The following is a 7434-nucleotide window of genomic DNA, read 5'->3' as shown; positions in this document are numbered from 1 at the left end:
AGTTTTAAATAAGCTTCTCTAATATAAAAAAATGCTTGCTGGGACTTTGATAGGAATTTCATTAAGCTTATAGATCAATTTGAGGAGAATTAAAATCTTTACTATGTTGAGTTTCAATAAATGAACAATAAATGAAATGGTATATCTCTCATTTGTTTAGATCTTCTTTGTTTTCTTTCATCTGCATTTTATAATTTTTAGCATACAGATCCTGTATGTGTTTTGTCAGGTTTATATCTAAGTATTTAATTTTCTGTGGAGCTATTGTAAATGGTATTGTGTGTTTAATTTCAGTTTAATTTCAGTTTCCACATATATTTTGTTTGTAGATTTTCCTGGTGTGTTCATCTTGTAAATTGCTACCTTGTTGAACTTATTTGTTCTAAGATTTTTCTTTTTTCCTCTGGGGCATTTTATTTGCATGTATGTATTACATCCCTGGAAAAAGAATCCAAGGATTTTCCCTCCTGTGTGTTTTCATCTTGCTTCTTCATGGTCCCTGATGCCAGCTGAGGTTGTCAGTACAATGAAACCAAACTGATGGGACAGGAGCAGTTTATTCTGCCATTTTTCTAGATCTTTGAGTTGCAAATCAAATCTGAGGCTGATCATTCCACAGTTATTTAGCCTGCCTATGAGGTTCACAACAATTTTCCCAGCCCTGTGATCATCGATGATTTCAAATTCGCCGATGTAACCATGCTTCATCGTCACAGTTAGAAACCAGTTGGTGACTTTGGAGCATGGACTAATAAGAACCTGTCATTGGCCTCTCTTTTAGGCACTGTTGATGCTCTTGAGAGCATCAGTCAGGACAGTCATTCACACCATTAGGGAAGCATGGAAAGGTGGCTGAGAGAGCTAGGACTTTTTGTTTTGTTTTGAGAAATTGTTTTTGTAGATTCCTTGGGGCTGTCTACATAGACAATCATATTGTCTGCAAATCAAGACAGTTTTATTTCTTCCTTTCAAATATATATGACATTTATTTCTTTTTCTTGCTTTATTGTGCTGGCTAGAATTTCTGGTAGTATGCTGAATGAGAGTGGTAAGAGTGAGCATGCTTGCCTTTTTCCTAATCTTAGGGGAAAAGCATTTGGTTTTTTACCATTAGGTATAATGTCACCTGTAGAATTTTTTGTAGTTGCTCCTTATCAAGTTGAGAAGTCCCCCCTCTATTTCTATACTTTTTGTAGAGTTTTCATGATTGTGAATTGAACTTTGTCAAATGCTTTTTCTGCATCAATTGATATGATTGTGTGAATTTCCTTTAGCCTGTTAATATGGTGGATTACATTGACTGATTTTCAAACATTGAACCAGCCTTGCATCCCTGAAATAAACCCCACTTTGTCGTAGTATATAAATTTTTTGTACATTGCTGGATCCAATAAGCTATGTTTTGCTGAGTATTTTTTCATCTAAGTTCATGAGAGATATTGGTTGATTTATATTTTTAAAAGATTGCTCTGGTTTCTTTGTGGAGAATGGCAAGAAGAGCAAGAATGGCAGCTGGGAAACTAGTTAGATATTGTTCTTTTCTCTCAACCCTGAGTTCCCTCCTCAGCCCTAATCTTCATTTGTTTCTTAAATTACATTTTCCTCCTTTGGGTCCAAGTAACAACATAGTTCAAGTTCAACGAATATAACACTGGTGACCCCAACCCACCAACTCCAGAGAGTTTGCTCCAACTCCAGCAAAAGGGAATAAACTTTCCACTCCAGCCATACAAGTCCTTGTGTTGAATATGTCATGTACCTTATTTATGCCTTACCCTTTCTTCAGTATCCTACTAAAGTCCTAGAACCTCCATAAAGCTTTCCCAACCATTCCAGTCATTGGTAAGTGTTCCTTCCTCTCACCTCCTACAGTTCTTATTGTCCATGCTACCCATTTCATTTCATTCATTCATTTATGCATTCAACAAACATTAATTGAGTGTCTACTATTTTGAAGGCACTGTGTAGATACCAGAACACAGCTGTAAACAAACGAGATGAAGTTGCCTTTCCTAATGGAACTTACAGTGTACAGGAGGACACAGCATTAAACATATATATATATATACATATATATATATATATATAGAGAGAGAGAGAGAGAGAGAGAGATACACTCACAAAGAGTGATACAAATCAAGATAAGTGCTGTGAAGAAAAAGCATAGAACATTTAGAACAAAAGAATAGACTACTTTCATTTTTTTTCTCTGCATATTCCAGTTTAATCATAAGTTCCTTGAGAATAGAGACCATATTTAATGTTGCTTGGTTAAATTCAGAATCTAACCCATAGTAGGTATGCAGTGGGGGGTTATTAATGATGAAGTGGCAATGAAGGAGAACAGTATGGTTTGAGGATGACTCTTTAAGTACCAGGGGCTGAAGAAATTCCGCTTTTCTTTGCATCTCTGCAAAAAGTAAGCAATCTATAGAATGCCTTCCTATTGTGTTGGTTTAAAACACAGGGAACCATCTCTTTATGTGTTTTATCTCTGGCAGGGCTCTGAGAATTGTTTTATAATGCCTACCTACTTACCTCAAATGTCCATGCATATCCATCCTCTCTCCAAATTATTGTTTTCTAAGACTGTGCACAATGGTGTGCTAGTAAATGTCTAACTGACTACCTCAAAAAAAAAACCCACCAGATTTGTAGCATTTGCTGATTTCTGTGGTGTAAATACTCCCACCATGGCCAATTTAAAACTACCAACAAGTTGTCACTAAACACAGAGATGAGAAGAGATGCACAGTAGCACATTTTTAGAATGCCATACAGACACAGAAAACGTAAATAACCTCAAGAGCACAGTTAATAGTGAAACGTAATACAATGTTAGGAAGTGGTGAGTCCTTTTGAGTATTTATGACCTTTTTCAAAATAATTTATTTAATTTTAAGTTAATGTAATTCCATTTTAATAATGATTGTGTTTATCAGCTGGCTCACAACATTCCTAAAAATTTAACAACTGGCTCTCGTGAGATGGTAAGAGCCAGCTCCAGCACCCCACTTACTATGCAGCTTAATAGACCCATATATGTCACAGATGGAATCCAACTATGCTAAACTGAGTCTTTAGTTAGACCAAGAGGAGAAAGCAAAGTTGAATCTTACTAAGTGACTCTCAACTCGCTCCCCCAGCTCTGCAAAACAATTGAGGGTCATACTAAGAGCTTCAGTGTGGCCATATTTCAAGTTAGCTGACTGAAGACCCACTTCTGACCACCTCTCCCTTGTCTACCTCCACTATAAAGGCTGAAAAAGCTAAGTACTCATTTTCTCAACTCCAGTGAGGCTGAGTTGCCAATGAGACATGAAAATGCTGGAGGGTAGAGAGTGGTCTGAAAAAGATTTTTGCTTTCCTAATGAAAGGACTAGATAGGTCTTTTACTCTTCCTTCCTGTCTCAGATATGAATATGATGTCTGGAGCTGCAGTAGCCATTTTGGAACCATGAAGCAATACGCATGAGGCAAAGGCCAAGAGAACTGAAGAGCTACCGGCTGTGGACTTATTGGGCTCCCAGACTAAAACCAAACCAGCAGACTCCATCAGACTTAATGTTATGTGAGGGAAAAAGCTCCTATTTCTTAAGCTCTGTTATTTATAGCCCAAACCATTCCTAGCCCATACAGATAGGAATTTCATCTGTTTTGGCTTCTACCACCCTAAAAGCTGGAAATAGAATAAGAAGAAAGGCAACTGATATGCCAAGCATGGTGCTGGGTGTTTTTCACACTTCATTCTCTTTAAGTTTCACAACAACACTATGAGAGATGACATTTATAAATGTGTGTAATTTATCATGGTTAGTCACACTTTAAAGGAAGTATGTTTTAAAGGAAGATTTGACAGAGCTGTGGTTAACAGAGCTGTGGTTATATGGAACTTGAAAAATTAATTTCAGTGTAAATTTGCAAAGGTTTGAACACATATTCTTCTTCAGTAAATTAAAAGTACATCATACAAATATTTCCTTTGGATTAATTAGACACAAGCTGCCTACTGACAGACATAGCATAGCATCCATAACTACCTTTTGCCAAGTGACTAAGGGCATTTGATTTGGTTAATAGACAGTGGGACCACTTTTCCTTTCATCAAAGCTGGCCTGGGTTTCAAGGAAATTTAGAAAAGATCTATCCCCCTGGTGGCATCTGTTAATGAGGAGGAGGAAGTGGTGCTTTCTGTGGAGTGGGCTGGTCCTCTCTTAGGCAGGCCAGAGGAGTGTTTCCCAGGGACCTAGAACTCTCCCGGTGGGAGTCAGGAGGGAAACGGAGGTGAGCACTGCATTTCCAGGGCTCTGTCAATCAGTCAACAAGGAGTTAGAAGTCCTGTGCCTTTAAAATATATGGAAGGTAGAGGCTTCCTTGGCATGAGTCAGGAGCACTGAGAAATTGCAGAGGGTGCCAAGGGAGAAAAATGAGGGTGGAGTGACAGAAGCCACATCAGAAATTATATAAACAGCAAGGGATGTATTCCATCTCAAGGAATGGAATTCCTGTTACTCAGTCATTCTTCAGGCATTCAGAGGAGAGAGGTATTTACTGAGTGTCTCCTATGAGCTAGGTCCTGGGGATGGAGGAGTGAATTATTAAGCAGACGTAGGTTCTGCTCTCATGGGGTTTACAGTCTGGTGGAAAAAACAAACAGTTAAAACAAGTTATAATAAAGTGGGAGGAGTGTTATAATAAGTGAATGCTATTATTTATATTCATGCTCTTCCCTTTATGTGGTGACATGGAATGAAGAAAGAGCACTGGACAAGAGCACCTGGTGAACCCTGTTTTGTTCAGTTATAGAACTTCATCAGTTGTGTGTCCTTTAGTAAATCCCTTTACCCTCTCCATCTTTCTTTTTCTTTCAAATGAGGTCAAATTAGATGGTTATGATTCTATTATTTATACTAAAAATAGCAGCAGTAACTTCTAACAATCATTCCCACCCTGCTTGTGATTGCCTCATTTAACAAGTACCATTTATTTGTTTATAGATGTGCCCCAAAGTTTGCTTCAAGGAACACACTATTTCCTGTGCCTTTCCTCTCTCTACATGGCTCTGACTTGGGCTTCCTGGGCCCTCCTTGCTAATACTGAAGGACCAACACCTGAGTTTGGTCATACCAACATTCTACAGCAAGCCTCTATCTTTTGAACTGGTTCTTCTAGATAAGTACATTTCAAAGCAGTAATTCTTAACTCAAAGTCTTGAGTACCTTGGAAAACAAAGGATGAGCTTACAGGAGTCCATGAACACCTTTAAAATGCATGCAAAAAATGCAGGCAACGTGTGTGTGTGTGTGTGTGTGTGTGTGTGTGTGTGTGTGTGTGTGAGTATTTTGGGGGGAAATGTTCACAGGGTTCTTGAGATCTTCAAAGGTGCCCATAATCCCAAAAGAATTTGGAGCACTGGCTCTGGAGGTTATGATCAAGACATGATCTCACCAATATCTGAACACCCATTGTTCTTGTAACTTTCACCACTTATTCTACAGGGTTGTGCATCTTTTCTATCAGATTATTCCTTTCTTAAGAGTGAAGATTATATTTTATTGAAACAACGAACTGTACAGGGAAAAAATATATATATATATGGAGAGAGAGAGAGAGTTTGGAGTCAGACAGACCTGGGTTCAAATCCCAGTTCCGCCACTTATTGGCTATGTGACCTGAGACAGGTTACTTAACTTTCAGACTGACTATTTTTTTGTCTGAGTTCCTTTCGGGTCTTCTGGAAATGTATCTTCCTTGTCTATAGGAGAGGGCAGGAGACTCAGTCTAAACCAATCACAGTACCTATTTTCCTAGCCATAGAGGTGGACAGCAGAGGGGCACAGGACCCTCACCCACCAAATAGAGTCCCTCTCCAGGATCTTGCTTAGTGGTACTGGCAGGGGAAAAATCCTTTCCTATCTGGCTGCAGAGAAGTTGGGGCATGAACCTAAGCTGTGTACAGCCATGTCTCCATTCTCATGAGGACATCTGTCAGTAAAGTGAATGAACAGACTTGGCAAACAGCAAGAAGCAGAGGTAGGAGAGAAAGAATCTTGAGAGTTTCAATATTCCAAGCTTCTCAGTTACATGAACCAATAAACCCCACTTTGCATTTAAGCAAGTTTGAGTTCAGTCTATCACATGCAACTAGAATCTTGAGCCCATCGGTAAGTAGGGGTAATAATACCTGTTCCTAAGGTGTTGTGAAGATAAAATAACATGTAGCTAAGAACTAAGCAATAAGCTTTCACCCTGCTTGTGACTGCTCCATTTCAACAGGTACCATTTATTTATTCTTCAATGTGTTCAAAGGAGCACCAGTTACACAGGCTATTTCTAGGTTTTCTCTGAGTTAAAAAAAATAATGAAATAAGTTGAGAAATGCTTGATTAAACAAAATTCTTTCCTCCCATGAGACTTTCCAGGGTCTTCAAATTTGCTTTATGAATTCCCAACTGGGCAAAGGAATATGACCACAGGACCCTGTGTCAAGGAGCATCTGTGAAGACATTTTGGAAACTGCTATCTGTGTGGCTAATTCACTGGGTTGCTGTGGCAAACACAGCTTCAGTGAGAGAGTGACTGTCGTCATCGATTCCTCTTCCACCTGAGCAAAAGTCCACGAGGTTTTCACCTCAATTCTGACAATTATTAGCTGTGGGACTTGGAAAAGTCACTTCAGTTCTCTGAGTCTCAGCTTCTTCATCTGTAAGGTGATGATGTTAGACTCCATGACCTTTTAGAACCATCTAACTGTACAATTCTCTGCTTGTGGGATTATAAAAGGTTCTGGGAGATCGGACGTAGAGAGTCTGGACACTCTGGGCCTGGGAAGGCCAGGAAAGGCCTAGGCTGTTGCGTGGAGGATGGGAGGGAAGCTGGTGCACTGCAGTCACGGTTCACGTCAGTCACTGGAACCACTTCCATTTTTTGGAGAGTTTCTTCCAACATTCTAGCATAACAATCACTGGATTATCTCAACTTTTTAAAAATTGAGGTCTCTAGTGGCACTAGATTCTTCTACCTTTAATATTTGGATGGAACAAAAGTAGAGACTCATAAAATAAAAGGTTAATGTAACTAAATGTTTGCCCTGTGGATCCTCAAAGGCCAAGAAAACCTAACAGAAAGAACTGATGGAGAGTGAAGATCATACAACTTAGAACTCTGCACTCCTGAACAACAACTTTGTATTCTTCACTTAACTTATTCAAATTTAACCAAGACAGCTGTCAACCGAACTCTCTTCTCTTCCGCTCTCCTCAAACTAACCAACAGGAAACCTTCTTAGGGGTGCTTAGTAAGTAAATGAAATGACAATGGAGGAAACCTTTTGAAAACTGCAAATGCTCCACAAAGATATCATTTTTATTATTATTCATAACATTTAAAGTATGATTTTGGCTTTACCACAGACATGACTTCAGGCAAGTAATT

General features: G+C 38.9%; 1 pseudogene across 1 annotated transcript; it reads right to left on the bottom strand.

Annotated features, from left to right (window-relative positions):
* Nucleotides 1-413: 413 nt before the first annotated feature.
* Nucleotides 414-840, bottom strand: LOC307196879 (small ribosomal subunit protein uS8-like; annotated as a pseudogene). The gene has a single exon. The product of its transcript is annotated as a small ribosomal subunit protein uS8-like (transcript).
* Between the last annotated feature and the right edge of the window lie 6594 nt (nucleotides 841-7434).

Source organism: Stenella coeruleoalba (genome assembly GCF_951394435.1).
Source record: "Stenella coeruleoalba genome assembly, chromosome: 1".
Taxonomy (NCBI): Eukaryota; Metazoa; Chordata; class Mammalia; order Artiodactyla; family Delphinidae; genus Stenella; species Stenella coeruleoalba.
The sequence above is the reverse complement of the archived record's forward strand: the minus strand, read 5'-3'. Positions and strand labels throughout refer to the sequence as shown.